Raw genomic sequence first — 9,086 nt, forward strand, 5'->3', positions numbered from 1 at the left:
CTCTCTCTCTCTCTCTCTCTCTCTCTTTCCTTTTCCTCCTCCTCCTCCTCCTCTTTCCCACTCTCCAGCCTTTTCAGAATTATAGATTTCTGGAGGGTCCCTTCCTTCCATTTCAGCTCCCAACTTTGTCTCTGCTACTCCCTCCATGGGTATTTTGTTCCACATTCTAAGGAGGAACAAAGTATCCACACTTTGGTCTTTCTTCTTCTTGAATTTCATGTGTTTTGCAAATTGTATCTTGGGCATTCTAAGTTTCTGGACTAATATCCACTTATCAGTGAGTGCATATCATGTGAGTTCTCTGCCCCACCTGGGAATCCATACATAAACAGCCACCAAATCCAGACACTATTGCATATGCCAGCAAGATTTTGCTGAAAGGACCCTGATATAGCTGTCTCTTGTGAGGCTATGCCAGTGTCTGGCAAATACAGTGGGTGCTCACAGTCATCTATTGGATGAAACACAAGGCCCCCAATGGAGGAGCTAGAGAAAGTACCCAAGGAGTTAAAGGGGTCTGCAACCTTATAGGTGGAACAACAATATAAACTAACCAGTAACCCCCCCCCCAAGAGCTCATGACTCTAGCTATATATGTAGCAGAAGAAGGTCTAGGTGGCCATAGTTGGGAGGAGAGGCTCTAGGTCTTACGAAGATTATATGCCCCAGTATAGGGGAATGCCAGGGCCAGGAAGCTGGAGTGGGTGGGTTGGGGAGCAGGGCAAGGGGAGGGTATAGGAGGATTTGGGGGTAGCATTTGAAATGTAAATGAAGAAAATATCTAATAAAAAAACTAAAAAAATAAGAATTATAGATTTCTTTTCCATTTCTCTCTCTGAATCTGTACTTCTTGGCCATCTTTTCTTTTTCCCTTTTGAAGGTTCTGCTGTCATATATTACATTCTGACAAGAGTTTCCCCTCCCTTCCCCCCTCCCAGTCTCTCCCATTTACCATTCCTCTCCCAGAGATCCACCCCCTCCAACTTCCCTCATAAAAGAAAAGTACTCCCAGGGACATCAACCAAACATAGCATAACAAGCTACAATAAGACCAGGCACATACCATCATATCATGTTAGCCACCTTTCTTAGGAGGATCAAAGCACATAAAGACAAAAGATAAGATGAGAGTTTTTTTTCCTTTTTGTTTCTGTCAGTAAGAAAGAATACAGACATTTCCTATGAGTTCAGATGACCCACACCCTCGCTGCTCAAGTTCTTCTGACACAAATTACTCTCATGGTCATCATGTACTTTCACAAGAATATAATAACATCCTGAAATAAATAACAAAGTCAAAGGACAAACTTCACAATCACTTGGACTTGGTTTTCTGATGCATAGTTCCTGAAGTACTTACTAAGTTTCTTTGGAGAGCAGGTAGGACTACCCCATTGCTTGGAGACAATGGGTGACTACTCTACTTCTCAGTGGTTCTGTGAATGTGGCTTTGGTATCTGGATGCTTTTATTAAACTGTTATCTGTTTAATAGCCATTCTCCTGAGGCTGGAAAGGCATAGGTTTTGAATGTTACTCCCACGGGGTCCTGCCTCTCTGAAGATGCACAGACACATCTAATGTAAATTCATCAATAATTAGCAATAAAGAGATTTTTGCTTTAAAGTCATACGGAGTCTCTCTGGAGATGACTGGGTATTACATAAGCTGAAGTGTACTGCTTCCAGTGGAAAGGAGTATCACTCAGGAGCAGAGATTATGCATAGTTTTTAAAATTATTTCATTGTTTAATTATGTGTATGTTGGAAAGGCATTTTTTTTACAAGAGTACAGTGCCCATAGAGGCCAGAAGAGAGCATTGGATTCCCTGGACCTGTAATTCCGAGGAGTTAAAAGCCACCTGACATGGGTATTGAAACTAAACTTGCATTCTGAGCAACAGCAGTGTATGCCTTTAACTGCTGAGCCATCTGTCCAGCCCTATTGACCATGGAAATCCAAGGAAAAACTACACTGAGAGTCTATTCCACTCCTGCTAAAGTAACCCCATCTCCAAAGGAAAAATAGGAAGTGGTGGTGATGATGACAGGTAGCGGGGCCTCTTATACACTGCTGTTGGTAATATAAACTCCTCCCATCGTGGAAATCGACAGAGTAGTTCTTAAAAGAATCAAAATTGGAACATATGACTGACCTCTACCACTTCTAAGTCTAGGAGTGTAGGAGAAGGCACGATTCAGGAATGAGAACAGTGGTTTCCTTGGTATATAAAATAAGAAGAGCTCTTTTCAGCTAAGATAACTGAGGCAGGATTAGGATCAGTCTGTTGTTAGTGTTCATATACAGACATTTGAGAAGAGGAAAGAAATCACTTCCTAAGTGAATTAGTTTTCTATAAGTTAGGAGTTCTCTTCTCTACTCACAGCTGTAACTGAATGTCACATCTGTAAACAGGACATGTGGCTTATGTTTAGTGGAGACATGGATGGAATTAGTAACTCAGGCTGCTGAACAGTAAAGGAATAAGCACAGAGAATTAAAATTCAGCTGATCTATATGTGGCTCCTCACCATCATAGCAAGTGTCCTTTCACAGCAGAATGGAGACTTCTGCTGCTGTGTGAGGAAGCTTATTCACCCTGGTCCCATGTGCCTTCCTCATAGGGATGCCGGGTATTTAGGGAGCAGCTACCAAACAAGCAAATGGAGAGATTGGAGGCAGGGCAGTTCTGCCTTGCTATGGATGCTTCTCTGCTCTGTGCTGCCTCTGAGGAGCACAGGGCTGAGTCTTGAGATGTGAGGTGTAGCCAATGTTTCATCTGTAGAAGACACAGAGTGACAGACATTTAGCAGGCTGTGTCTTGGGTATTTTTAGTGGGTGTGGATCAGCAGTAACTGAAGAGAGAAATGTGATTTAATCTAGGACTGTGATTTCATGGAATAGGTATCAGTCAAAATAAGATGAAGATGTAGGAGAATGAAACATGATTTTTGGTTGAGATAAGAATACAGGCAGTTAGTAAACTGAGATAAAATGTATTGTATATGATATGGTTGAATTACTGTATGGAAATAATATAAACTTTTAAAGGAGTTTCTTTTAAAAGAGTTAGAGTTTTTTCCTACAAGCCTCCAGAGGGATCACTGAAAAAATGTTTGAAGGCAGTCTTGATTGTTCTGGAAGAAACATTGTGGAGGCACTGGAGGAGTTAGACTAGAGGCAAATGAATCACTCTAGAAGAATATTAAAGGATCCATGCATTACAGATATATTCATGTCTGTGAAGGCTGAAATAGATGTTTCCAAAAGTAACCCTATAACCATGTACCTACAAGTTAATGTCTTATTCAGTTAGTTAATAATTTACAGCTAATATATAATTCCCTGACTTCTCATTTCCTGATGTTCAAGGCCAAGATCCATACAATTCTCCATAACAGCAATATTGCCTTCCTTGTATTTCAAAATACATAATAATAATAATACTAATACTACTACTACTAATAATAATAGCAGCTCTGGGTGACGAGGTGTGCAAGAGCTCTAATTCTTAAGGAGCTGTAGCTACAAAAGCCTAACTATTTGCCTATATTCATACTAGCACGAACCTAGACACTTTCAGTGTGTGGGGGAGGGGGCCTCTGCAAGCACCACAGGATCAAGCCACATGAGGTGAGAAGGAAGTCAGGCTCCACATGACTCAGTAGCCAGTGGCTTCAAACTGTGTGACTCTGACAGCAGGCAGTTTATTTTAGACACATTTAAATACATTGCAGTGTGGAGAATGTGTCTATAACACAATTTCCTGTGCACCATAAAGCTTAGGGCACAATTACAGTGAGACTCTTCTCAAAGGACATGTCACTTCTTCCATGAAGACAGGTTCTACAGATAAACTACATGTGTCATCTTAAGAGCCAAGAGAGGATCTGGTATGGTCTCTAGGCTATCAACCACTTCTGGTCCTGTTTGTAAGGGTCTGGAGGAGCAAGTGTAGCCTGGACCTGTAGCCTGGACCTACAGGTAGCACCAAGGTCACCTAGGCCTGTAACTATCTATGGTCCTGTTTATCAGACAGGGGAGGATGTGGCTAGTCAGATAGCACAAAGGTCACCAGGCTATTAACCCCATCCATCCCAAGCCTTCTGAGCAGAAAACAGGTGATATATCTCTTTCTTTGAAGAGAAAACCCTGAGCGTTTAACATTCCTGGTTTCCTTCCTGCTCGTCTGTGAGCACAGGAACTTGTGCCCTATATACCAATGGTGAAGGAGAGGCTGTACATTTAAGTACAAAGAGGAAGAGAGAATAGAGGCTTAAAGCACTTACCAGAAGCAACCTAAATTTCATGGAATAGGAGAAACCAGAGAGATGACTCAGTGGGAAAAGGTGCTGGACACGAGAGCCTAGCAACATGAATTCTGTTCCCAGAACTCAAACAAAGGTGGAAGGAAGGAATGGACTCCACAGAGTTGTCTTGTCTATACACATGCAAAATAGCACAGACACACACATACACATGTGTGTGGGTACACACACACATTTTTTTTTTAACATTTTGGAAGGCAGTTTTAATCTTTTGGACCAAAGAACAGTTTTGTGCATGTCTAAATGGAAACACTGGCCATAACAATAAGGGTCACAGGGGCTGACCAGGGTAAGACTGTCTACAAGATTGAGTGTGGTGGGGGAGGCAGTGTAAACATTCAATGATTAAACATATCTCTAACTGCTTTTCCCAGAATGACCTACATCTTACAAAAGCAAACCATCTAAACATTCTACTATGTTTTTTAGACTTACAAAGATGTTAAGTTACAAATGTGTTAGTGTTTCTTGTTTAGAATTAAGGCAGCTGATGCAGCAGAGAAGACAATTGAAGACACCGGTATGTTGGAGATGAAAATTTGGAGTTGGTTTATAAAAATACAAGTCAATATGCTAAATTGAACAGAGACCCAAGGTATGAGATACTTAAAAATACTTTTCTCTTCAGTCAGCATACACACACACACACACACACACACACACACACACACACACTCCTTAGTTTCTGTATTACCCGTGTCCAGTAAAATTCTAACAAAAATCACACACTGCAGAAATCACCACAGATGCACGCAAATACCTCTCAAATACATGTGACATCAAGGGCCGGCAGCTCACTTAGAAGAAATCTGTGATACATACAGCAGGATTTCTGTAGTGAGACATCGGTTCTGTGTACATGGGAATAGTTTCTTTCTCATATATGGGGGGTGCAGTGGTACTTTGAAACCTAAGAAAATTACTAGAGTCATTAAGAAGGAGGTGAAGAGTTTGTACAGTCTTCCACGATTTCAAAGAGGTATTGATAAATGACGATGTCAGAAGCAGTGTCTTGTGAGTTGTTCTTCAGCCCTGGTTTGATGTAGTGATTCATCAAGGGAAGCTCCAGGGCGTCTCTGCTGTCTCTGTTCCCAGAAACAAGGTGCAAAGGGGTCAAAAGGGGGCACTGATGTCTGCATCGTGCTAAAGTAATCAAGAGGCCACCCTGGTTTTATTTCACTTACAAGCACTGTGCAGTGGTGTCCGGTCATCCACAGTCACTGCCTGAACGAACATCTGCCCCCTGAGCCACCAGCTCATGAACACCATCTAAATGTCCACTGTAGGCCGCTCGGTGACGAGGGCTATGGTCATCTCCATCCCCAGTGTTCACGTCGGGGTGGCCTTCTCAGAGAGTAGTCTCTTCATTGTACAAAAGCCATTTTTTTTCCAGCAGCCCAAAGAAGTAATTTTCTTGGATTTTTTTCTTGCAATTGATATCACTCTTCATTCTTTTCCTGTTGCTCCTCATCTTCATCAGAATCACCTACACAGAGACTCTAGTACCAGTGGGAACAGATGTCCACGGGTTTCCAACAGTTCAAGCTGGTTACACTGTTCAGAAAAGTCCAAAGAGCTTTCTGAGTCTGGTTTTTCATCATCCCTTACTTTTTCTTTTTCCACTTTTACTATTTTTCTAAATAAAAGGCAATTCAAGTACTAGGGCACAATCTGTTAAGAGATGAGTTATGTCTACATTGTTTGATTCTTTCCAATCTGCAAGGTGGCTGGCCACACACAGTTGCCCACCCTGCTACTCGGAACACCCACCTCACCTTCCACAAACACACTTTGAAAAATGTACTTGCATTCACTAATGTGCTTGTTTGTAGTATAAAGGATTATATTATAATATGGACTCCTATTCTATCATACATATACATATATACATATATCTATATATGATATGATTCGATATGATAGATATACATGTATGTGTATATATATGTATATATCCCTTTCCCATTCTATTGCATTCCACATTTTATTAATCTATCCTGGATTCAGTTTTATCAATCTAATTTCCCCAGTAGGATATGCAAAAGAGAGTGAAACCAATACTGACCTAATGGAACTAAAAAGATATTGAAGGAAGCACATCAAAAATGATAAGAAAGCAATTTGGAAGGTGAATAAGCAGTATACCTATTGTAGAAATACCAAGTTCCTAGATATTGGATGGAACATTATTCAGATTACTGACTTTTACCTTCACAGAAAGCGTTTCTGTGTGGCATCAAAGAAACGTTACATGCAAATGGGAAGAATTAAAAAAAAAAATAAATGTAGTTCTATGGGTACAACTCAGTATGCTGCCTAGAATATGTAATTCTTTGGGAAAGACAAGAAAGGAAACAAGTAAGGAGGGGAGGGGAGGGAAGAAGAAGGAAGAGGTGGGGAAGAGCAAAATGAAGGGAAAAGGAGAGGAGGGTATTAACGGTAGGAAGGAAAGAAATAGAGATTTCTCTTCCAAATGACTAATTTGAGGTTGTTGTCCATCATCAGTGTATGTGTGTGTGTGTGTGTGTATCTGTCTATGTGTCTGTCTGTCTGTGTGTCTGTATGTGTATGTATCTCTGTGTGTCTGTGTGTACACGTGTGTGCTCAAGTGTACTTGCCTGTGAACATGTATATGGAGGCTAGAGGTTGACATCAGGATGTTTTTCCTTATTCACTTGTTCACCTTACTTTGCTGAGGCAAAGCCTCTCTCACTGAACCTCAAGTTCACCCACTTCCACTAGAGTGGCTGACCAAAGAAATCTGGACCTACCTGCCTCTGCACAGAGTACTGGGATTGCAAGCATATGCAGCCATGCCAGCTCTTTATATGGGTTCTAGGGGTCTGACCTCAGGTCTTCGTGCTTGCTCCATTAGTGTTCTGCCCACCTAATCATCTCCCTAGCTTCAAATACAAAATATTACTACTTCCTTATGCAGTGGAACCAGGCTCAACTCTAGGATGTAAATCCTACCAGATTATACAGACACAAGCTCTACCAGTGAGCTACATTCACAGCCCCATGGACAGACAATAATCTTTCTTTGTGAAGAACATTGCTGAGCCCATCTCAATCATAATGGGAGCCAAATATCAACATCTAAAATGGAGACAAAGGATTAAGACTTTAATAGCTCTTAAATAGAATTCCAAGGCATAATGTTATATCCTTCAAATAAGCAAAGAATTTTAGAAGGAGAGAGAAACTGTACTAGAGGCTGTGAATGGCACAGCACACAGATCTGTTACCTGGATGTGGTGTGTTAGCTAATAAAGACCAGCTGTGCGTGAAGAATCTGGAGAGGCAGTAGGCAATGGAAAGTGAACTGAGGCATTTGCATTTAGTAGTGCATTGCCTACATGAGCTCAGGTTTAGAATCATCTCACAAATTAAGTCTTCTAGGGCCTTCAAAAACAGAATACAAATGTAAATATTTTCTTCCTTAGATGAGAACACCAGAGCTTATATTGAGATCAAAGGTGCCAAATTGGTAAGCCAGGGTAGACACAAAACTCAGCCTCCTTCCAAGCTAAGAAATCTTGGGTTCAATGATATGTGAGGATGTACTGAACTTTAAGTTAAAGGAGATGTTTCAGTCACTTTTTTGTGAATATAGCATATAAATAATACAAGCCTTTCCCTAAGAACCATCCAAAGGATATAAGAAACAAGATGTAATGTATTATTCACTTTTATTCAACAAAAGGACCACAACACATAAAACATTTTCTATCAGCTACTCTAAAGCATATGAGGTTGAGAAGATGGATAAAGTACTTCGCATGGCATGGAAGAGTTTAGAGAGGGTCACACCTGTGACTTTATGAGGCCAAATTGCCTCCATCGGTGAATAAAGGCAGGCATTGTGCACTAGGTAGACTTTAACAGAGGCTGGAGGACAGGGCAGTTTATAAGTGGGTACAGTCATATCACTTTGTTCTAAGAGGATAACTGAGTATGCACTTAAAGCAAGATAATCAGTAAGTATAGGACATAATCTCAGAAAAAAAACAAAACAAAACTAGAAGCTGTGGAGGAAGGGGTGGTAGAAGAGTGTTTGAAGCATCTTATATTTTGGTTAGGATTAAACTTTGATGTTAGGAAACAGAAAAATGATAAAAGCTACTTTTGGTGAGAGAAAATACTAAAGAAAGTTAAATTTCTTGACAAATTTCCTTAGAGCAGTTAGGTCATCCTTCATCAGCATGTCAAAAGTCACTCTCAAGTGAGTGTCAGGGAACTGCACACAGGAGGTTCTCAGTAACTCCAAAAAGAGGCCTAACTGCTGATAAATTAACCCTCAGAAGTGCCCATCATGCAGTATTTAGTCACTAACACTTGCAGCAGGATCAGGACTGCAGATAGTACAATCTGTGTTTAGCCAAACCTACCAGCTCAGATGCCTCAATCTTGAAAATGTGAGACTGACAAACTGGGCTCAACATAGAGAAAAAAATGTATATGTCTAAAGACAGGTGGCAAAAAGAGGGGTACACATGGTGAATCAAATGTGATGGAAAAATGAGACAGGACAACACGAAGTCAGGCATTGATAAAACAGTACAAGAAAGGACAAGGCATTTTTTGCTTAAAACATACACACCAGTGTGTATCTTAAAACTATAAAACATTATCCGCACAGAAAGAGCTGCTGGAAGTTCATAATCTTTTTTTTCTTAATATTTTTGTAAGATATTTTATTTTTTTAATTTGATATTTTCTTTATTTACATTTCAAATGCTATCCTGAAAGTTCCCCAT

General features: G+C 40.4%; 1 pseudogene; it reads right to left on the minus strand.

Annotated features, from left to right (window-relative positions):
• Window positions 1-5,257: 5,257 nt before the first annotated feature.
• Window positions 5,258-7,141, minus strand: LOC110322559 (annotated as a pseudogene).
• Between the last annotated feature and the right edge of the window lie 1,945 nt (window positions 7,142-9,086).

The sequence above is a fragment of the Mus pahari genome, chromosome 1 (genome assembly GCF_900095145.1).
Source record: "Mus pahari chromosome 1, PAHARI_EIJ_v1.1, whole genome shotgun sequence".
NCBI classification, from domain to species: Eukaryota; Metazoa; Chordata; class Mammalia; order Rodentia; family Muridae; genus Mus; species Mus pahari.